The 25,082-nt window shown below is 42.7% G+C and overlaps 1 protein-coding gene across 4 annotated transcripts in view; it reads left to right on the forward strand.

The window, feature by feature from the left end:
- The window catches only part of LOC124616689 (membralin), a 495,400-nt gene that overhangs the window by 193,808 nt on the left and 276,510 nt on the right, over positions 1-25,082 (forward strand). The window lies entirely within an intron of this gene.

A 25,082-nucleotide genomic window follows, 5' to 3' on the forward strand; every position in this document is an offset into this window, starting at 1 on the left:
TTTTTTATACTTTTGCCTAGGTTGAATACCTCTAATTTATGGCAGTGCGTTATTCTTCACTCCTTTGCACTCGTGCATCTATAGCGTTTTCGTTGGGTCTTTAATTCAAAGCATCAACCTATTTCTTCCTGAATGTTACTCCTTGCGTTTCACCCGCATTTTTGCTTGGGCGGACGTGCAGATACCATTTCTGATTGTTTCGCGATTTTAAGCTACACTACTCGCCAATAGCAAGGCTTGATTCAGTTGGATTCTGGTGTTAAGTTTTCAATTGGAAAGGAGGATTCTTTCACATCATTCAGAGGGAAAATTTGCCTTAACTAGAAGTCTTAACTCAAGTCTGCAAAATAGCACTTGGAGTTACACATACTGAAGGTAATTTTCCTTTCGATTCAATGCTGATAATATTCTTTATAGTTTATAGCAGTATATGTTGTACTGCTATTGTTTCGACAGGACAGCCAAACGAACTAAGAAAAACTTGAGAGGCAGTGCTAGTTTTAGCGCCAATCTTTTGTTTAAAAAATATTATTTCTCTTTAATAAAAGACATTTAACAATTCTTGGTATAACGATTCAGTAATAGGTCGTATGAAATAGGGGTTTTCCGGAACGCTGTTCTCTTCCCATTTCTTTGTTTATTGCACGTACGTACTCCTGCGCTGCCTCCCTCCGCGATCTGTATTAGTCCTCTATTCTGTTTTTATCTTTTTTCTTATACTTCAGTGTAAACAGCTTCCTGGGCATTATATTTTGTCTCTGTGAATTAGAGTTACACTGTCTCGCAGGGGCCGTAAAACAGAAACGTAGCTGGGTTAAATGGGAGACCCTTCGGAGGGGCCTCTTGTCGGTAATGAATGCCGTTCTGGTCTGACTGCTTTATAACAACTGTCGCAGTGGAGAAGAATTTCTTTTTGCTTGTTTCCGTCGTCGAACAACTGCTGTATTGCTGTGAAATTAAATTCGTAGTATCGGATCGTTATGTTCCGATAACCAACAGAAAATTAACAAAAACGTTGTGCGACGCCATACACTTGTTTGCATAGGTCAAGAGACAGGGAGAAAGGTCAAACAAAACATGTTGTTGTGGTCTTCAGTCCTGAGACTGCTTTGATGCAGCTCGCCATGTTACTCTATCCTGTGCAAGCTTCATCATCTCCCAGTACCTACTGCAACCTACATCCTTCTGAATCTGCTTAGTGTATTGATCTCTTGGTCTCCCTCTACGATTTTTACCCTCCACGCTGCCCTCCAATGCTAAATTTGTGATCCCTTGATGCCTCAAAACATGTCCTACCAACCGATCCCTTCTTCTAGTCAAGTTGTGCCACAAACTTCTCTTCTCCCCAATCCTATTCAATACCTCCTCATTAGTTACGTGATCTACCCACCTTATCTTCAGCATTCTTCTGTAGCACCACATTTCGAAAGCTTCTATTCTCTTCTTGTCCAAACTACTTATCGTCCATGTTTCACTTCCATACATGGCTACACTCCATACAAATACTTTCAGAAACGACTTCCTGACACTTAAATCTATACTCGATGTTAACAAATTTCTCTTCTTCAGAAACGATTTCCTTGCCATTGCCAGTCTTCTCTACTTCGACCATCATCAGTTATTTTACTCCCTAAATAGCAAAACTCCTTTACTACTTTAAGTGTCTCATTTCCTAATCTAATTCCCTCAGCATCACCCGATTTAATTTGGCTACATTCCATTATCCTTGTTTTGCTTTTGTTGATGTTTATCTTATATCCTCCTTTCAAGACACTGTTCATTCCGTTCAACTGCTCTTCCAAGTCCTTTGCTGTCTCTGACAGAATTACAATGTCATCGGCGAACCTCAAAGTTTTTATTTCTTCTCCATGAATTTTAATACCTACTCCGAATTTTTCTTTTGTTTCCTTAACTGCTTGCTCAATATACAGATTGAATAACATCGGGGACAGGCTACAACCCTGTCTCACTCCTTTCCCAACCACTGCTTCCCTTTCATGCCCCTCGACTCTTATAACTGCCATCTGGTTTCTGTACAAATTGTAAACATAGAGAAATGAAATATAACGACACAAACACGAAGAAAAATTACCGGCAAAGAATTAATCTTCGAGATTTCAACAGGTTTGAAATATAGAAACTGAGAACATGGGAAAGGATCCTCCTGTAGTTCTCACAAACTAGTGCACGAGGGCAAGGAGGAAAAGTCTCTCCCTGGTACAGAGATGCGATGACGCCAATGAAACGTTTTAAAACGGTTGATGTATGTGACGCGCAAGCGCAAATGAAGTTTGAAGGTCACTTTCAAATAGTTTCGCTACACTGCGTTTTAAAATATTGGTGCTTGTTTCTTAGAAATGGTTATATTGAAATACAGAGCCGACGTAAAGTTCTTTGTGTTGGACGGTTTATCGATAACGGAAATTAATCCGAAGTTGGCGAAGGTTCATAAGGAGTTTTTTCTTCCTTAGTTTTAAACAGTAGCTGATAACAACGTGACCATATTTCTCTTGAAGATTACCCGTGTGAAAGACGCCGTAAAACCGCAGACACAAAAGAGATCATCGTGACGGAATGCACATAATGTTGTTGGACAATACGAGAATGCAGCTCTATGAAATAACTATCGCCACAGTTAAGTCACAAGAAAGAGTACAGTACGTTTTACTTGAAACATTCACTGTGAAAAAGATTCGTGTAAGAGTGCTGCATTTGTTGAATGCTGACCAAACTTATAAGCGAAAACGGATTCCTGTGTGTGTTCGTACAGTTTTAAAAAATCCGTAAGTAGCCCTTACACGGCTTAGAATAGGACATTGTCCATTGACACATGGTTTTCTGTTACGTCGTGAGGAGCCACCAACGTGTCAGACATGTGGGACACAGTTGTCGATACGGCATATTTTAACTGAGTGTGTTTTATATGCGGGTTTGAGGGAAGATTTCAGTTTCCCACCAGACCTACCCTCTCTTTTAACTAATAATGAGGCGAGTGTCGCTAGAGTTTTACGTTTTTGTGTGATGTCTGGCCTTCTTCCCAAAATATTGGGATTGAAGTCTTAATGTGCTGTCCAGTGGTTTGGTCACCCATTATTTGTAAGTGGTCACTCAGCCACCGTTACTTATTTTTCCCTGTTTGTACTGCTATTTTATTTTTAGTTTTATCTCCCTGTTTTGATGTGCTGTGTCCAATCTTGCAATTTGCACAATACCAATTCTCTCACGATTCGGCTCTGAATTGAACTTTTGGGAACGGGCGCTGATAACCTCGCTGTTGTGCGCCCTAAAACACTAATCATCATCATCTTAAAAAATCCGTATGATTCGGAGTTTCCAGAATCCAAACTGATCTTGCCCCAAGGTCGGCTTCTACGAGCTTTTCCATTCCTCTATAGATAAATCGTATTGATATTTTACAACCATGACGTAGTAAACTGTTCGATGATATTCACACCTCTCAACAACTGTTTTCTTTGGAATTGGAATTAATACATTCTTTTTGAAGTTTGTGGGTATTTCGTCTGTCTCATTTCTCAAGCATACGAGATGGAGTAGTTTTGTTATACCTGGCTTTCCCTTTTCCCATCGTTATCAGTATGTCTGAGGGAATCTCGTCTACTCCAGGGGTCTTGTTTCGGCGTAGACCTTTCAGAGCTCTGTCAATTCTTCTCGCAGTATCACATCTCCGATGTCATGTTCATCTGCGTCCTTTTTTATTTCTGTAATATCGCATTCGTGTTCATCTCCTTTGTACGGACATGACATCTAAATACGACTCCAACCATTCAGCTTCCCCTTTTTTTGCGTAGTGCTGGTTTTCCAACGGAGCTCTTGATATTCATACAGCTGCTTGTCCTTTCTCCAAAGGCCTCTTTAATTTTCTATCGGCGGTATCTTTTTCCTAGTTCTGTTTGCTTCTATATTCATATATTTGTCGTCTAGCCACTTCTGCTTAGCCATTTTGCACTTCCTGTCGGTCTCAATTTTTAGACGTTTATTTTCCCTTTCGCCTGCTTCATTACCGCATTTTTATATTTTCTCGTTTCGTAAATTAAATTCGATACATCCCGTTATATCCAAGGATTCCTGGTAAGATTTGTCCTCTTTACTTAGTTGATCCCTCGCTGCCGTCACTATTTCATCTCTCAAAGTTATCACTTCGTCTTCTACTGTATTTCTTTCCCCTTTTTGTTTTGTTTTAGGGCGCAAAAACAACTGAGGTCATACGCGCCTATTTTGTTTCCCATGTTTGTCAGTCGTTGCCTAATGCTTCCTTTGAAATTCTCACAACCTCTGGTTCGTTCAACTTATCCAGGTTCCATCTCCTTAATTTCCTGTGTTTTTGCATATTCCTTCAGTTTTAATCTGCAGCTCATAGCAATAAACTGTGGCCAGAGTCCACATATGCCACTGAAAATGTCTTACCAATTAAAATCTGGTTCCGAATTCTCTGTCATACCATTATATAATCAAACTGAAACCATCCGGTGTCTCCATGTCTCTTCTATGTATACAGCCTAGTGTCGTGATTCTCAAACCAAGTGTTAGCTATAATTAAATTAACCTCCCTACAAAATTCTATCCGGCGTCTTCCTATTTCATTTCTCTCTCCCAGTCCATAGCCCCCTACAATTGTTCCTTCTCTTCTTCGTCGTGCTGCCGAATTTCAATCACCCAGCACAATTAAGTTTTCCTCCACCTTATCTATCTGAATAATTCCTTTTATCCGATCATACATTCTTTCAGTCTCTTCGTCATCACCGGATCTAGTTTGCTATAAACTTGTACTTCTGTGGTGGGTGTTGGCACTGTGTCTGTCTAAGCTAAGAGAATTTTTCTTGTTGCTTGGCTTGCAAAGAGCAAAACAATATCTAACGAATACTTAGGAAATCTTCTGCATTAACAGAATGAAAGAAAACGAGCTGAGGCTATTTTGGGAAAGAAAAGTCGTAGTTGCAGTTTGGCCGGTAAATGATATTTCGATGCAATTCGACCAGGTAGAGTATCCCAGATGTGTCTATTTTGTTCTACCTGCTAGTGTCTTACACTCTCACATGAAGGCTTTTGTAGAAATGGCGGAGTGAGTTGTAGCCTACGTGGTTTACATATTGTAGTTCTGTGCACCACTGTTGTTGAAACAACATGCCAAGATTTCGTGTTCACAATTTTTTTTGGTCTTCCTCTAATTTATGGTAAACAGTATATTTTGAGACACTATCTTCAGGTTGCCCGTTGAGTGCAATCACTAAAAGACTAATCACCGAACGACTTCACTCGCATGTCATCGTGGCTTCTACTTCAAAATCAGTATTTGTGATCATTTTTAGCTCGGTAGCAAATTGTATAAAATTGGAAACTAGCTGTTTGGTAGTCAGAATAGACGACAGAATTAAATTTTTAGTTTGCTAAAGTGTTAAATTTTACTTAGCAGTTACAGCATCCCTTTCTACCCATCGCCCCACTTTCTTCGAACTGTCAAAAATTTACGAACAGATCGTACAGTGCACGAGAATAAAGACTACGTAAAAGAACTCCTTCACGCCAGCCTCTTTCCAAAAGTTCACTTAATGCTCAGACGATGTACGGAAGTACTCACCAGGAATAGCGCTCAGTAATTCTGGAAAACTTAACTCAAGTATAGACTTGTTAAATTACAGTACTTTTTATTGTATGTGCACGAAGTGATGATACCCAAGATATAATAGACTGCGTAGCTCAATTTATGTCATTAGCAGAAAATTAGTATGGTTTCACAGCAGATGCTATTCGTGCAGTAAGTCTAGCGGTGGAAAGCAACCAAAATCTTTGGTTTTTCACTATAGACATCGAAACAAGTTTTTGATGAGTACCAAGGACACAATAATATGGAAAGCTCTATGTGCACATCTTACCATGAATGTGGATAACAGTGACGGAAGTTGCATCAAAAGTCCTCGAGGAATATGAAGCAGCTTTGACGTTAATGCAAGTGTTCATCAGGGACGCACCTTAAGTAGTTATTGTTTAATTTTGTAATGGGTTGTCTGAGATACAGAAACCAACAACGTGGAATCATTTATGTGCTGACGATGGAGCTGTTGTACGTAATAATGATCATTAAACTCAAGAGAATCTGTTGGAGTGTAGGATACGCTTGAAACAAAGGACTTGCGCACCAATAGAACGTGGAACTTCAGCGCAGATGCTACACTATCAACATCTAGCATGATAACATCGCACGTCCAAGAGTTAAAAGTTTTGAGACGAATCATTTGAAGCAGACGTAACCCATAGTGCAACGCACGAGTGGAACAAGTGGCTTATGTTTTCAGTAGTTCCGTGCGACACGAAAATGTCCATAAAAACAAGAGGCGAAATTTTTAAAACGGCTGTAAGGCCCTTCGATATTACGCGGCACCGAAGTCTTAGCATGAGAAAGATACACGAACGTGAGCTTCAAACAACGGAAATTGCGTATGTTACGGTGGCTGGGAGGTGTTACATTGAAAGACAAAGTGCACTTTGATTTCAAAAGAGGCAGCTTAAAGTCGTTCTCATAAATGAAAAGCTCTCAGAACCCAGGCTGAGACTGTACGGTCACATATTACGAAGACCTAATGACCATGCCGTGAGAAAGTGCCTTTCCATAGCTGCAATAATGAGAGGGAGAGGAAGACCTCGAACTGGTTGACTGATGAATAACCAAAGGGACGTGGAGAAGCTAAAGCTTAGTAACTATGTCGCGCACCAGCGGGGTAGATGAAGCCGCATGATTAGAGAAGCCAGTCACGAGTAACGGGGAAAAAACGAGGACAAAACGAATATTCTGTAACGATAATGCCTGTATCCAGTAATGATTGCAAGCAAGACTCTAATATGATTTGGTTGAATATTGTACCTCGAATAAAATCATAACGTTCTGGAAGCAGGATACATCTCGTATGTTTCTGCCAAATGCGCCATTCCGCAACCAAACAAGAGGTCACAAAATATTCAAGTGCGAGTAGGTTTTCACCGTTATAAATGTCAAAAGAAAATTCTCAGTTGGCAATATCTTCGCACCCGAAGTGAAGCGAGTGCGGCTGTGACTCATCGGTTCAGAGGACAGTCAAGCTGTCTGCCAGCCAAACTGCGAAGAGTTTTATTTCTCCGGAAGCTTATTACTAGGGCAACTGGGAAGCTGCCGCGTCAGCGTTTCTACAATCAATGTCATACCACCAGTGTGATAGACAGCCATAACTACTTTACGTTTCTGTGCATCCTTCACTTGTATGAACGGATCTGTTTACAATTTCATTTTTCCAAGTTCACTAGCTACGGTTCAGCTGCAAAACAGAAGCAGTGAATTAAAGGTGACTCATTTAATATCAGTTTCCCTTCTGTAAAATTCTCTTCCATAACTAAATGTTAGTAATACTAATGCCATCTTTTTATAAGTTAATATGCAGTCTGGCTTCTGCTCGATATAATTCCTTGCGTATGGACAAGCAGTCCTTAAATGCGAAACGAGCATATTCTAGATCAGGGCCCGCCAAGGCGTGCCAAACTTCACATGTGGATGGTGTGTGGGCCAAGGCCCGGCCTATCACTCGACTTTGCTCGGTTATTCTCGGAAGTACTCGGTATAGCGCGACATACCACTCAGAATTGCGGCGGGGCATTTTCCGTCGGCTCAACTTCAGGCAGAATCGTGGTCTGCGCTGTTTACTCTTTTCTATTTGTCATTGGTATGAAGGATGTTCACACCTCTAGTGGCTGTTTGCACAAAGAGAGGCAGTCTAGCGATCTATCAAACCGTTTAAAATGAATGGGAATGACAGAAGATAGGAATGAGAATTGTCAGTTCGCATAAGCGACGGGTACTGCACATTTGCTATGTAACGACATACAACGCCATGCAGAAATAATTTAGATTTAGCTGAAGATCAAAGAGTAAAAAATGACAACGATCGACAGACAGAAGATTCATTGTTCTGTACATCGAGAAACACTTTGCTAAACTTACACGCATGGAACACGTGAAGAAATTTGTGGTATGAATAGTAAAATCTCTGAAGCTGCACACATTTTCCAATGTCAGTTGCAACAGTTTTCAGTGGAACTGAACGAAGAGTATGGAGACTTAAATATTACTGCAGAGTACGTTCGTTATGTCAAGGGGCATGGCTGGAACGATTTTTCGATGTAAAACTCGCTATTGTTGAATTTATGAACGAAAAAAGGAGTCAGTAACGAAAATTCAAACATCTGTAATGAATTTCAGACTTCGTATTTATGTAGGACTTGAATGCACGCTGCTCACAGTAAGACATTGCAAGGTAACTTCTTCCTGATTTGATGGGGGTGCATTTCAAAAGAAAATCGCGTTATTGAAGGGACACATCCTGACAAAGACAGTCTAGCCCCTTAAGATCTTTGGCGTTAAAGAAAATTCGAGGTTTTAAGAAATCACTGTGACCTTGCAGGAATTACAAGTATAGTTTTACAAAGGTTTTGAGGACACTGTCAATCTTACATCCGTTTTCGAGACCGTTTACCGTTTCAGTTGAAAGTGCCACTGTGCATGTGCAGATGTAACTGATTGACCTATAAGGTAATTCCAGTTATAAGGATAAATATTCATATGTTAAAACTTTCCAGAAGGTCTACACTGCTTTCCTCAGGCAGAGTTTGTAAGTCACCATAATGAAGTGTCCAAAGTACCACAACATTTCGATCGACATATTTGTGAGAAAGACCTTTTTTACATTGTGTAGCTAAGTAAGTCACGAATATGTATGAAACTCTGTGGAATTGTCTGCGTCTGTCAGTTCGCCGATAGTTTGTACCAGATAAAAATCATGTCTTCAGCGCGCCAAAAATAATTAAATAATACTAAAAATGTGTTTTGTTTGTTGATCTATGTTGTTGAGAAATATGAAATATAGAACCAAGTCGTATGCAGTGCGGCTGCACTGCCATTTAAACGCGGCGCGTTTGCAGTTTGCCTCCTCCCCCCCGCCCCCCCCCCCTTTTCCCCTCCTCCCGCTTGGCGGTCGGGGAAATATGCAGTGAGGCTGAGCACTTAGGCGCTTGTGCCCAGGCGCAGCACGCAAGCCGAAATCTTGGCCACCCCTGGTCTAGACTTACAGTCAGCAACTGGCAGACCTTGGTCCACATATGGACTGCGGAAGGTCAAAGACTACTGCCAAAATTTGTTTGAAATTATAAATTACTCAAGTAAATGATCTAAAAAATATCTCTCTGTAGTTAATAAGTTTGAGCGCCACTCTTATAACTGTTTATAGTATTCTACAAGGAATTGTTTAACTGATTTGAGTTCTTAATGGTTAATAGGTAGGTTAAATAAATAGTTGCTATGCTGTGCAGAGCAGGAGAATGAGGAAGGGAGCAAGCTGGCCGGCTGGTACCGCATGTTATTTGATCCACACAAAAGCTCTGCATACCTGAAGACAACACTAGAATCTTATTTAATTAAATAGGAGATTTTATAAATTGATCTCTGGCTCTGGCAACCTAAGAAGCTTCTTTTAATCGGAGCAATTAGTTATAACGCAGTTTTTGTGCTCGTTAATCGTAAGTGGCAACTTTAGCCGGCCACTGCGACCGAGCGGTTCTAGGCGCTTCAGTCTGGAACCGCGCGCCCGCTACTGGCAGATGTTCAAACCCTTTCTAGGTTTGGGTGTGTGTGGTGTCCTTAGTTAGGTTTAAGTAGTTCTAAGTTCTAGGGGACTGATGACCTCAGATGTTAAGTCCGATAGTGCTCAGAGCCATTTGAACCATTTTCGTAACCCCACTTTATGAAACTTGGATGTGAAATGACATTTTAATCTATCGGGTGGATGCACACGGCGGTATCGACCACATAAAAGTGGCTCCTTTGCTGTGCGTCTACTTGTGCTGAGCTGACAAAAGTCATGGGCTAGTGATATGCACATATACAGATGGGCGTATCGCGTACATACGGTATAAAAGAGCAGTGTATTGGGGGGGGGGGGGGAGATCTGTCATTTGCACTGAGGTGATTCATGTGGAAAGGTTTCCGATGTGATTATGGCCGCACAACGGGAATTAACAGACTTTGAACGCGGAATGGTAGTTAGAGCAAGATGCATGGGACCTTCTATTTCGGAAATCGAGAGTGTGCCGAGAATACCAAATTTCAGGCGTTACCTCTCGACACGGACAAAGCAGTGGACGACGGCCTTCACTTAACGACTGAGAGCAACGGCGTGAAATAACCGCAGGAATCAATGCGGGAAGTACGGCGAACGTATCTGTTAAGACAGTGCGGCGAAATTTGGTGTTGACGGACTATGGCAGCAGACGACCGATGCGAATGCCTTTGCTAACATCACGGCATCACCTCCAGTGCCTCTTCTGGGATCATGACCATATCGGTTGGACCCTAGGCAACTGGAAAACCGTGGCGTGGTCAGTGAGTCCAGATTTCACTTGGTAAGAGCCGACCATAGATTTCAAATGTGGCGCAGACCTCGAAGCCATGGACCCAAGTTGTCAACAAGATACTGTGAAAGCTGGTGGTGGCTCCATAGCGGTGTGGGCTATGTTTACATGGGGTGCCGCGTGCCCTCTATCAAACTGAATTAGCCGCGCGGGATTAGCCGAGCGGTCTAAGGGCGCTGCAGTCATGGACTATGCGGCTGGTCCAAGCAGAGTTTCGACTCCTCCCTCGGGCATGGGTGTGTGTGTTTGTCCTTAGGATAATTTAGGTTAAGTAGTGTGTAAGCTTTGGGACTGATGACCTTAGCAGGTAAGTCCCGTAAGATTTCAAACACATCCAACTGAATTGATCATTGACTAGAAACGGTTATGTTTGGCTACTTTGAAGCCATTTGCAGCCATTCAACAATGGAATTTTTTATGGATGACAGTGCGCCGTGTCACCGTGTCACCGTGTCACTATTGTTGTCGATTGGTTTGTAGAGCGTTCTGGACGTTCCGAGCGAATGATTTGGCCACCTATATCGCCCGACATGTGAATCCCATCGGACGTTTATGGGACATAATCGAGAGGTCAGATCGTAGGCAAAATCTCGCATCAGCAACACTTTCGCAGTTATGGTCGCCTACAGAGACAGCATAGCTCATTATTTCCACAGGGGACTTCCAACGACTTGTTGAGTGTATGCCACGTCGAGTTGCTGTAGTACGCTGGGCGAAAGAACATCCGGCACGATATTGGGAGGTACCGCGTGACTTCAGTCACCTCAGTTTACGCTTTGGCACGGAAGCAACCCATTTGGGGTGCGTCGGCACACGCCTTTTGTTGGGTAGACATATTTAAATAAACGACGAATCTAAATAAAGTTGACTAATTTTATCGTTACTTTGTCAGTAATTATTACGGAATCGTACGGAGATGATGTTAATTTGTTTTCTTATTGTCGAGGCTTATAACGTCGTCCAGTCGAGGGAATACCACTGGTAAATAATTTATAGAATATGTATTGATTTCTAATCACAGTAAATACAAACAATTCGGTGTATTAAGTAATTACACTATGAATTAAAAGATCTACGAAAAACATTTAATACAGGAAACGGCTCATAGAGGGTTCAGTATGAAGAAAAAAAACTGTATGCTATGCGGATCTTAAGGATTCTATTTGAACATTGAAAACATGGGTCGATTTTTTTTTCCTTCAGAACATCGAAATTTTTGTTTCTGCAACAATGCCCGTAAATGCTTGTATATAAACGCAATTGTAATGGGTCAGAAAGCTATGCCAATACGTAACGTGGCGCATTGAAAGGTCGAGATAGTTTTATGACATTTGAGTTGCGATCGAGATAGTTTTATGACATTTGAGTTGCGATAAATTCTCAGATTAGGAACTTCGAGGAGAAAATATATTTTGGTACTATTACTGGTCTCCTCCGCCCCCTTCCCATCCTTCTTCTTTTTTATGTTCCGACTTCTACATCGTTGTCTTTCCGAATTTTTGGACTACCAGTCACAAAGTAACGATTTTCTGCAAACTGGATATAGCAACTCTATTTCAGGTTCTGTACAGTATACTCACTAACACAAAATTGTGTATAAGAGTGCGAATGGCAGGTACGCCGACACAGATACCTTTATTTGAAAGCAGGTGCAAACTAAATTTCCTAGAGCCGGACTGAATATATTAGTTGACGCTCACTGGAAGACCTAGCTCGACGGTGTACGTGGTGATTATTACCTGTTGCTATTCTCTTTCATGTCCCTGTTTCTTCTCAATCACATCTTTTTCGTGCGCCAATTTCATTGCTTTGATACAGTTTAATAGTAAAACCTCAGATTATGGGGATATTCTTATTCAGACTTCTGCTGCTGGTGTATGATTGACAAATACCATGAGCCTCATGATGGATTCATGTCGCCCTAAGTTTACTCGTAACTATACACTCGAGTAGTTAAGCTTCCTGTAGATATTGATACGCGGTACTCTGCTGATGAGAAAATATGACTGGCAAAAGTCTCCCTTGCACAGACTCCTTGAACCCTGCTCTCCAAATGATTCCCGCAAACTGCTACTTGACTCCTGACTGCGGTTTTATTGCGATTATACAAGTGGATACGATATTTTAATACCCATCAAAAATGACTTCCTAGTATTTTGGTGTCTCATGCGTTTAACAGTTCCGATTTCCCGAAATCGTGGTTTTACCATTAGAGGTGTAATGGCTAAGGTACATGAAAGCGACAGACTTGACTGTAGCAGTATTGGGTTGATACGCCATGTTGTGAAGTATTCGTACACTTTGTGTTGATTCTTCGTGAATTCACCAAACCGATCTTGGAAGTTTCCGCTCTGATATATTGCAAGGTCGTAAGAATATTGAAACTTGAAACACGATAGCTCTGGAATATGTTCCTTGTGAAGATCGGTGCGGCAGACCCTGGAGGTAAGTAATTATTAAGACTCCGTTATAAACTTCTTTCTCTCTGTCATACACCAATGTGATGATTGGCAAACGTGAAGCCGAGAAAGCTACGTAACCGTTTTTAGGACTATTAGAATTCGGACTTATGAAATTTCTGGATTGGCAAAATGTAGTAGCATGATCAAATGATTGCATGCTGCCAGCTGTGAGGATTCGATGGCAGACTTGGCTCCTATACAGGTCACATTAGTTCAAGGGTCCTGATCCTCGAGAAGGTGCTATACATGCAGATGATGTTTACTAGAGAGCCCTTGTGTGTCTCTCTTTGGAGTGGGTAGGATGTGCCGTGCTATTTATGTAACTTCAAAACGCTGCACATACCGACAGGTTAATGGATGTTCTAATAGAAGAAGAATGTGCAGATTCGGCTTACGTGAAGTTGTATAGAAAATTAATGAGGAGCCTTTTTGAAACTACGTGGTAGGTCAAAAGTGTATTGCACAGAAGCTTGGCGTTGTCGGGCACTGCTGTAACCGATTGAGCTATCCAGACACGACTCACGCTCCAGCCTCACACTTCCACTTTTGCCGGTACCTGTCTTCAACGTTCCGAACTTCGTTGCCTGCGATAGGTAAGGTTCCAGGTCCGACAGGCAGCTATGAATGCGCCAGGAAGTTTCAGTACTGCGCATATTCTGCTGCAGAGTAAAAATTCAGTCTGAAGACAATCCGCTAGGCTGCGGTGCCATTGTCAACTTTTATTTTCTTCCGCAAGGTACGCAGGACAACGTATGTTGAAGTTTGGAAGGTAGGAGAGGAGTTACTGGCGGAGTAAAGCTGTGCGGGGCGGTCGTGAGTTGTTCCCAGATACATCAGTCGAGAGAGCACTTGCCTGCGAAAGGCAGTCACAGATTCGGGTCCTGGTTTGACACAGTTTTAACTTGCTCTGCGGTGTAAAATCCGCACACACTCCGCGGTAGAGTGAAGAAATTTAGTTGGATAATGAAGTGCCTCCTCACCACATTCGAACGATGTGTACCCTGTTGTGAATTTATGGGGCGTAGTGGGGACGTTTGCATTTTGTTCAAGGTTCGCACTCCTTATCAGTACTGGAGCAGTAAAAGAAAAGGCGTACTTAAGTTTACTCCAGAAGTATTCTGGCCATTTCAGTCTACAGAGTGCTGAATACCACCGTCGTTTTCATTGATAGGCCGACAGAATTTGGGGTTGGATATACCATATAGGCATGAGAAGCCCATGACTTGCACCAAGCATATTTTATGAATGACACTTTTTGACACGCACCTTTGATTTTTGTAACGATCGCAGGAAGCACACCTCATTCTTATTCTTCTTCTTCTTTCTGTGTATTTAGGCATTTGCCCGTTACGCCTTCTTGGTTGAAATTATTGGCCTTTCTACATTTTCGTCGGTCTTCCCAAAGACCCTGTGCCTTCTGGATGGTTAATGATGAATTATTAATTTTAGTATTCTGTTGTCTTCCATTCGGAAATATTTAAAAAGAGATACTCTTCAGATATGACTTATGGCGCAAATCACACGTGTTTCAACATAGATACGATTACCGGACCTGTCACCTGAGAGGATGCCAGGGAGTTAAGCGTAATGCAATCTTCATAAGATGATATTTCTCTCAGGTCCTCCAACAGTGTAGAAGCATTCTGCAATCCTCTCTGGAAATGTCTGACTTGGTTGTGAAAGTATACAACACAAGACTGACACAACACTGCCAACGATTCCATATTATGCCTCGATTATACCTTGCCATGAATGTACCACTGCAAATGTCATTATTGTTATTATTGTTCATTTCCGAAGAAATGGGATTCGTTGTAGCTTTGCTAGTGTCTGGTGAGAGATTAGAACAAAATGACGAAATGCGATCGTAGAATGGGGAGAGTGGTAGTCTGGCGCCTTACCGGGTTGCGCGTAAGGTCCAGTCTCATCAATTAGCCTGTAAAACATGTGGTTTTTATGATTTTTTAAACTAATGAAGCAATCGCCGTAAATTTTTTGCACATTATTTCTTTATTTCCTGGAGATCATACTTTTGATTTTCATAAAGAAATTGTCACCTTTAAGCTCCCAAAGGTTCAAATGGCTCTAAGCACTATGGGACTTAACATCTGAGGTCATCAGTCCCCTAGAACTTAGAACTACTTAAACCTAACTAACCTAAGGACATCACACGCATCCATGCCCGAGGCAGGATTCGAACCTGCGACCGTAGCGGTCACGCGGTTCCAGACTGAAGCGCCTTTAACCGCACGGCCACACCGGCCGGCTTAAGCTCCCAGCTTGAGGAGTTAAAGTTGCTCTGTCCAAAAGCAGGTGTGTCCTTGATGGAATTCGTGCAATCTGCCAAGCTTATTTGAGACCAAAAAAGTGGCCTATTAGTCCTTGGGGGCATACTCAAGGAGTAATTCAGTCAAATTTTAGAAATATGTCTTCATTAGTGTGATCGCAGTCCATTCAGTGAGGCTTATATGCAGTGTGTTTCAAGCTGACGGAATGAATTGCGGGCACACTAATGATGATATCTTCCTGAAATTTGGCTGAATTAGTCCTCGGGCATGTTCTCAAGGAGGAATAGGCTACTTTTTATTTTAATTAATTCATTAGTTATTACAAAAAAATTACCAGAAACATACGACAAAACTTCATCTTTGTCTCAAACGTCCGCTCTTTATTTTTTCAAATTTCAAAAAACCGTGCTATTAATCCATGTACGTTATCCTATTGATTAAGATTTTTTAAATATGTATTGCAAAGAAGATTCGCAGATTGCAGGACTTGGGGCGAAACAAGCGCTGTATCATTGGAGAAATACAGAAGCGAGCGAGTGTGCCGGGACTTACCCCAGTTCACTGCTAGTAGTGCCAAGTCAACACAACGCCTTTGTGCGTAGCACACAAGTATTGCACCGTAATTTAAGAATGGAATTAAAAGTTCCTTTCCCAAACTTTGTTAGCATGTGCTTTAGTATATTAATTCGTGAACTGTTTAATCTCAGAATGATCAGGTCTGTGTTTTTCCCTAAATACATCGTTTTAAGAAAAAAATAAGTGGTGCTAAATAATAAAGCTAGAAACCCAAAAATTGGCCATAATGTGCAGATGTATGTCAAAATTAACTGGTACAAGTCTCAACGTGATTAAAGAAATATTTTGGTTAGAATCCCTGTTTTTAAGAAAAACTGAAGGCGCTAAATATTAGACTTAGAAATACTAAAATTTGTGTGGCGCTTCAGTTCAACATAAAAACATTAATTATGTAACCTCAGTGAGCTTCCTTCAATTGTTTTCTAGTACTTTGCAGAAAACTAAATATGGAACTAAAATGCCCTTATTTGTAGTAGATTAAGTTTCTATTACATTAATGCTAGAAAGTTTTGGTTACAACACGCGATGAAGCCTGTTAAATAATTGAGCTATAATAAGTTTCAAGGCCTGGATGTAAATAATAACTAACACAAGGTCTCTTAAAGTTGTAGTTCAGAGGTCACGTTGTGCTGTCAGTTCCGTTCTGAAAATTCTAGACGGCAACGTTTAAATGCAGGCGAGCTAAAACTTTTTCTGTAATTTTAACCAACTTAACTACATGCATAAAAAAATTATGAAGATTCTAAATTAATACACAACAGTGTTATAAAATATTGTGTGTCTGAGAAAGCGCCCGTTTAGAGGCTGCTACCGTGGGTATAGGGCGGATGACAGCAGGTGGTCCCTTGCCCGTCCGCTGCGCCACATATATAAATACTGCCCGAGAGGCAAGACTAGGCTCGACTTCGCACCCAGCCTCTGTACAATGCGCGCCAGTCAAACGCCGGAGTGCGCGCTGCCTCAGATGACGTCAGAGACAGGCTGTTACTAAACGCTTATTTTCAGTAATAATGGAAAGTGAACTCACGAGGACTGTACACCGTCCTGGACCGCTTAGATTTCGCAGAAGTAACTGTTAGTGTGCCGCCCGAAATGTTAACAAATCTGCGTGGCAAGTGGTAACAATTATTTTCCACTTTTGTGGCGAGCAGTTATGTTGATTATCAGAAGTCAAGGCGAAAGACAATTTAATAGGAACTTACTGTAGAGGTCGCCTCTAAACTGTTCATAGTGCTCTTTAGGATAGAGAGATTTACTGTTAGTATCGACATAATAAAGATTACAATGTTGTGTTTGTGATACTTTTTGAAATATATCTATCAAATTAGAACTCAAACTCTTCATTTATACTCGTAATTATAGTCCTGATCCCGCTGAGCAGTTAGAGAGCAAAAACATTTATGTCAATGGACTGGGCAAGAATGTGGACTTGCAGAATGGGAACTATGGCCAGTATGAAACTTCCTGGCAGATTAAAACTGTGTGCCCGACTGAGACTCGAACTCGGGACCTTTGCCTTTCGCGGGCAAGTGCTCTACCATCTGAGCTACCGAAGCACGACTCACGCCCGGTACTCACAGCTTTACTTCTGCCAGTACCTCGTCTCCTACCTTCCAAACTTTACAGAAGCTCTCCTGCGAACCTTGCAGAACTAGCACTCCTGAAAGAAAGGTAGGAGACGAGGTACTGGCAGAAGTAAAGCTGTGAGTACCGGGCGTGAGTCGTGCTTCGGTAGCTCAGATGGTAGAGCACTTGCCCGCGAAAGGCAAAGGTCCCGAGTTCGAGTCTCAGTCGGGCACACAGTTTTAATCTGCCAGGAAGTTTCATATCAGCGCACACTCCGCTGCAGAGTGAAAATCTCATTCTGTATGGCCAGTATGTTCTCCATCGCTTTCTGGCTGACCACAGAAATAGTTCTCAGGGTCTCGTAGAAGACAGCGAATGACATTCCAATATTTCAAATCTTTCCTCCCATTTCTTATGGCTGATTATATTATTATTATTATTATTATTATTATTATTATTATTATTAACAACCCGCCGCCCCACAGACTCTCATCATGGACACACCTGATTTTGGACAGAGCAACTTTGACCCCTCGAGTCGCTTAAAGGTGACAATTTCTTTAAAAAATCAAAAATGTGCTCTCCAAGAATCAATAAACAATCTGCAAAAAGATTTACGTTGGTTGCTTCATTAGTTTAAAAACATAAAAATCACGTATTTTACTGGCTGACATGGGAGAAAGGACCGTTGACGTTGCTTGACGACTGGGGCTCTCCTGTAGAAATCGGCACAGTCGTTAAAGTTTAGACAAGTAGGCCACCATTGTATGAATAAAATATTGTCGACACATCAGTGGAAACAATATGCACTGTAAAATATCTGTATGTAATCCTACGACGAGACCGAAAGTGGAATGACCACATAAAAACAAATTGTAGAAAAAGCAGATGCCAGGCTGAGATTCATAGGAAGAATCTTAAGAAAATATAATTGATGCACGAAAGAAATGGATTACAAAATACTCGTTTGACTATTTCTTGAATATTACCCATCAGTCTGCGACCCTTACCAGATTAATTTGATATATATATATATATATATATATATAGAGAGAGAGAGAGAGAGAGAGAGAGACGCGCTACGAAAGCGGCGCGTTTCGTCACGAGACCGTTTAGTTGGCGGAAGAACAATACACAGATGCTTCAACTCCAGTGGTATATGCTTGAAGAGAGGCATTGTGCCTCACAGAGAGGTTTAAAATTGAAGTTAAGAGAAAGTAGGCTCCGAGAAGAGTCGGCCAATATACAGGGTGATTCCGTGATGAAGTTAAGTGAAAAACTATCAGGGGTGATGGGGAAGGGTAAATGTGCCTTTTTGAGGTAAGGGGCCGTGGTACAAAACCCTCGAGTAGAAAGCGAAAATCGTTCTGGTACCTCTGACAGCAGACTATACCTACAGTACTGTTGTTGCTAAGATCGTAGGGTAGGCAATTTTCGGAGGTGCTAATATGGACCAAAAATAGCAAAAAGTGTCTAATAAACATGGGCCTCAATATGCGTACCTTAAGAGCTTGAGTAGTTGTTTAGTAGAGGAGATGTGTTTCATATTTGTGGACATGAACAAATGCTAATAGCTCCTCAGATATGGATTTTAGGGTCGTTTTTACTAGACATTTGTTTCTAGTTTTGGTGCCTAACACCGCCTCTAAAAGTTGCCTAGCCTACAATCTGAGCAAAATCAGTACTGGTACATGTATTCCAACTGTCAGAGGTGTCAGAAGGATTTTCGCTTATCATTTACGACTCGGTCGTTCTCGGACTAGGTCCCGTACCTCAAACTAATACATTTATCCTACACCATCAACGCTGAAAATTTGCACCATCATCACGGAGTCATCCTGTATTACTTACACAAACGTCACGCGGAATGATCATAAGGAGAAAATCAGAGACATAAAGTGTCATAAGGAGGCTTATCGGCAGTCATTGTTCATACGAGGCGTTCGGAAATGAAACAGGGAAGGGCGGCAAAGTTAGTAGTACCAAAAGTTGCCTCCGCCATACTCTGTAAAGTGGTTTGCGGAGTGTAGATAGTGATTTAGATGAACATCAGATTTTATAAAATACTTGAGAATCGCATAGTATTAGAGCGCCATTTGGTTCATCTAAATACAGGATAACAAATAGTGAACTATAAGAAATACAATCGTCATAACTTCTACGGCTTGCATTAGGACGTTTAAAACTGCACGGTTGGCCGCAGTGCATGATGGGAATTATTTTGAATGGGTTCGTCAATAAGCAAAATTGGCACATTTGGGGGACTGAGAATTCACATTTCGCGATCGAGAAGTCTCTTCACCCTCAGGCCGGCCGGTGTGGCCGTGCGGTTAAAGGCGCTTCAGTCTGGAACCGCGTGACCGCTACGGTCGCTGGTTCGAATCCTGCCTCGGGCATGGATGTGTGTGATGTCCTTAGGTTAGTTAGGTTTAATTAGTTCTAAGTTCTAGGCGACTTATGACCTCAGAAGTTAAGTCGCATAGTGCTCAGAGCCATTTGAAACATTTTGATCTTCACCCTCAACGGGTGACTGTGTGGTGTGCAGTGTCCAATCACGGAATAATCTGTGCGATATTCCTTGACTACCGAACGGCACGTGAAGGTTTTGGAAGACGATTTCGCCCCAATTATCCAAAGTGACCCTCATTTCGACAAGATGTAGTTCATGCAAGACGGAGCTGGACCCCATTGAAGCAAGAGAGTGTTTGATGTCCTGGAGGAGCACTTTTGGGACTACATTCTGGTTCTGGGGTACCCAGAGGCATGGCCCTCAATTGGCCGCCATATTCTCCGGATCTGAACACATGCGACTCGTTTTTGTGGGGCTATTTTAAACATAAGGTGTGCAAGAATCACCCCAAAACAATTGCTGAGCTGAAAAAGCCTCTGCCAGGCACTTAAATGTTATTTGCAGAGTATCCATGTAGATGTAGATAGAAGCCATTGAGGTGGTCATCGACAGCATTGATGTTCCGACACGTCAGCGGGTCATGGAGAATTTCGCTATTCGTGTGCGCCACATCATCGGCAGTGATGGCAGGCGTATCCAACATGCCATAACTTAATATCTCTAGTGACGTTTACATGTTGAATATAATGTGTGCACGCCTTAGTTTGTAACTATTTTACGTTCGTTTCCCGTATAGTTCAATAAAATTGTCACCCTGTATGAACTACAGTGGTGCGAAAGATGAGCAAAATCAGTGTCCAGTTGGCTGTATGCTTCACGTGTCGGTGAATGGCGACGAGTATCCGCGAGCGACGAGGTGATTAACTGGTGGTTCTGGAGGGCCGGTCGCGGCGCCGCTCGCCTACGTGCGGAGGGACGGCGGGCAGGTGTTTGCGCTGCGGTTTCATTTCCGCCAATTCCGAGGTCCGTTGGTGCGCCGCGCTGCGCTGTGCGACCCGAGCCGGCCGAAGGCTGCGCCCTGATGGATTGCCCGCGCCGCGCCGCGCAACCGGAGCCGCGTCCGCAAATACTGCGGCCCAGGGGACGGTCGCGTTGCGGCCGCCGTCGGCGGGTGCACTGACTCCACTCCACTCAGCTCCACCACCTGCAGCGAGGCCGGCGCCTAGCCCACTGTGCCGTGCCACACTTGTTCCACTCTCGCCATGTTCTGAATGCGGACGGTATTCAGTGTTCGCGAATGTAGTCCAAGGCGGTGGGGAATTATTTCGTTACGCGTCGACAAGTGTCAGTAAAGGGCTCTGACCGTGTGCCTATTGCCAGTCACGTGGCCCTTTTTAGAAATTTTTGTATACAGCAAACTTCAGATTGTTTGTATACGACGTGTGTTCAAAAGGAAACCGAACCTTTGAAATAGCGCGCAAACCAGTAGAGAGAGAGAGAGAGAGAGAGAGAGAGAGAGAGAGAGAGAGAGAGAGCGCTGCGGCTACTGAGCGCACCTAGCGGCAGGTTTAGACAACGAACTTCCATTTGCCTTGTGTCGCTCGGACAATTAGCAAGCGAACCACAGCCGCTGAAGTACGCATGTGTGTACAGCGTGCTCGTCGGTTTAGTGCAAGGGAGGGGCTTGAAGAACAGCATACATGTGTGAAATTCTGCTACAAACTTGGCAAAACTTTCACAGAGACATTTCAGATGCTTAGCCAAGCGTACGGGGAGGACTGCACTGTGCTACGTGTGCTTTAAACGTTTTCAACAGGGCAGATTGTCGGTTTGTGACGATTACAAGTTTGGCGGTCCTTCCACATCAACAGATGATGGCAATGTGGGTAGCGCTCGTACTGTCATTCGCGGAAATTGTCGTTTAACTGCTCCGGAAGTTACTGAGAGGTGGGTATCAGTGTAGGATCATGTCATCAATTGAGATGCCTCCTATCGGGCAAAAATCGTACCGCGTTTTTGTGACTCAAGATCAGAAACAGACCCGTGTTGAAATGTGCGAGGAACTGCTTGCCGCTTTTAATGGCAATGAAAACGTTCTTAAGAACATCATAACAGGCGATGAGACGTGGGTGTACGGCTATGATGCTGAAACGAAAATGCAGTCGTTGTAGTGGGCGAGCAAAGGGTCACCTCGACCTAAAAAACATGCATGCGTCGGTCAAAGATAAAGGTGATGTTCGTCGTGTTCTTTGACTACAAAGGCATTATCCAACATGAATTTGTGCCACATGGTCAGATGGTAAACAAGGAAGTCCACCAGGGAACCCTAGTGTGCATGAGGGATGCTGGCGCAGGAAGAGGCCTGAAATGTGGGAAAACCAGAGTTGGATGTTGCATCACTTCAATGCACCAACTCCCTCGTCACTCCTTGTCTGCAGCTGTGTAGCAAAACACCACATTCCCGTTGCGCCCCGTCCACCGTATTCTTCAGACGTAGCCACAGCAGATTTTTTCCTATTATCCAAACTGAAAAACACGTTGAAAGGATGTCGTTTCCAAACCATAGAGAAGATACAAGACAATGCGACGAGAAACCTGCGCGCCATCCCACAAAATGTGTTCCAGGAGGCATTTCAAAACTGGCAGAAACGATGGGAACGGTGTACTGCGAGTAGAGGGGACTATGCCGGCCGTTGTGACACAGCGGTTCTAGGCGCTTCAGTCCGGAACCGCGCGACTGCTACGGTCGCAGGTTCGGATCCTGCCTCGGGCCCGGATGTGTGTGATGTCCTTAGGTTAGTTAGGTTTAAGCAGTTCTAAGTTCTAGGGGACTGATGACCTCAGATGTTAAGTCCCATAGTGCTCAGAGCCATTTGAACCATTTTGAGAGGGGACTATTTTCAAGGGGCAGTGCTTAAAATGTTGTACAATAAGCAGTAAAGCTGACACAGCAAAAGTTCGGTTTCGTTTTGAACATGCCTTGTATGTACATATATACTCGGCCGGCCACCGTGGAGTACGTCGCGCAGGGTACCCTGTACCACTAATAGTCGTTCCATTTTCTGTTCCACTCGACGGTAAAGCGAGGGGAAAGCGGTTGCCTTGTGGCTCCGTATGAGCCCCAGTTTCCTCCTATATTATCTTCTTGGTCCTTACGAGAAATATATGTTGGCGGCAGTAGGGTCGTTCTGCATAAAGCTTTAAATGCCGGTTCTCTAAATTTTCTTAGTAGTGTTCCTTGGAAAGAACGTCGCCTTACGTCCAAGGACTTCTACTCGAGCTCCCAAATATATCCATAACACTTACGTGTTGTTTGAGCCTCTGAATTGCTTCGATGTCTTCCTTTAATCCGGCCAGGTACCGATCTCAAACATTCGAGCAGTACTCAATAACAGGTCGTACAAGCGTCCTGTATGCGGTCTCCTTTACAAATGAACCGCACTTTTCTTCTCCCAATTAACCAAAGTCGACCATTCGCATTCCCTACTACCGTTCGTACGTGCTTGTTCCATTTTGTCTCATTTTCCAGTGTTACAGCCACATATTTCATCGGTTTGGTTGTGCAAGCAGTAATAAAGCATTTAATAAAAAAAAATAATTTTTGCGAATGACCCAGGGAGGAAAACCACACTTTGAGAAGCCACATTGATGGTTTTCCGAGCATTAGCTGAGTGGTCAGCGCGGCGGAATCCCACGCCAAGGGTCTCGGGTTCGATTCCCGGCTGAGGCAGGAGATTTTCTCCGCTCAGGGACTGGGTGTTGTGTTGTCCTCATCATCATTTCATCCGCATCTCCGACGCGCAAGTCGCCCAATGTGGCGTCGAATGCATTAAGTACTTGCCCTCGGCGGCCGAACTTCCCCGGAATGGGAGACTCCCGACCCACAATTCTGTACGCTCATTTCCATTTCTAGCGAGAAACAGGGACAGCAACAGAGGCCAGCGTGGCGCTGCTCCACAGCATTGCCCGTTACCAACAGATAGAGCTGGAAACGGGGTGGTGGTGGTGGTGGTGGTGGTGGTGGTGGTGGGGAGAGTGAGAGGGAACACACCGGCATCGCCGCAAAGTATTCTCTGTCTCCGTCTGCGCAGAAAGCATCGCGCACACGCCATCTTACTTGGGCACCGCTGCAGTAACCTGCCAGCTATTTTCTGATGTATTTTGGTATAGTATTCGGTCAGGCTTCATTCCGTGTACCTTTCCAACATTCGTGTCTATTCGTTCTTTGTAGGCGGAGTATGGCTAGTTGACTGTCATTCAAGCCTACAGCGTGATCGTGCCCACCCTTCCGCACGCCACATACTACAGCGTTTAAGCGATTGTTCACTCTCATTGAGTCTTACCGTATCGTAATTTTTACAGTCATTGCTGTCTTCTATCATTATTGGTAATAGAATTTTGGCTCAGTGCTGCCTTTATTCGCCTTCATGGTCTTGTATATATTACGCTCTAACGTTGGCCTTAGCTATTACTCTTTCTGCGTCCGTATTTCTCAATTTCGGCTATTTGCACCCACGCTTGTTTCTACGTAACCTGGTCTTTCCCTGGTCGTGTGTTACGTTGTACGTTTTGAGTTTCAAGGTTCTTTACAACAATATTTACTGAGTCGCCGTTGAGCGTACTTATGACTTCCATCATCTTCAGTCCCAAGCAGTTATGAGAAGTAGGGATGAGATATGTTGTGTCAGTTCCATTTTGTTAATGTGAGTTAACAATGAATGACCCTCAAAAATTTTTTTGAGACCGTAGTGAATTTTTTTTTATAGATGATACCGTGTATGATACGTAAGGACTTAAGCAGGAATACTATGCACATAACTTAAATCATATACCGCACACATATTCCTCATATTTGATATACGTTCAAAGATAGGTCAAAATACTCACTTGGTATCAAAATTTTCAACAATTGTGAGCAAACAACTGAAAATATTGGAACAAAATTGCTATAGAAAAATTTTTCAAAGTAATATTTGAAGACATACTTCAGAGCCCAGATCGCGTTTAATTATTTTATTTTATTTTTTTATTTTTTTAACTGACGACCGGTTTCAGCAGTACTTTGCTGTCGCCTTTGGACCTGCAGTACGACATACACACACACACACTGCATTTGTTTAACATATTTTCTATATCAGTAGGAACGAAAAACTTAAGTATAATATTTTACGTATAGGTGACATCCTAAGCTTTTTCAAAAATATACATATAAAGGATTACTCTAAATGATGGACCCATTTTCAAAAATTGTTTTGTATTCAAGTAATAAACCAAAATGAATAAGCTTTATACCAATGAAAAGTGGAAGTTTCAAAGTTTTTGGTGGGCGGTGGTGGGCAGGTGGTGATGGTTTCAGAAGCGGCCGGTAGGGCCGTCATTCCGTTTCACTGTCAG

The sequence above is a fragment of the Schistocerca americana genome, chromosome 5, assembly GCF_021461395.2.
Source record: "Schistocerca americana isolate TAMUIC-IGC-003095 chromosome 5, iqSchAmer2.1, whole genome shotgun sequence".
In the NCBI taxonomy this organism is placed as follows: domain Eukaryota; kingdom Metazoa; phylum Arthropoda; class Insecta; order Orthoptera; family Acrididae; genus Schistocerca; species Schistocerca americana.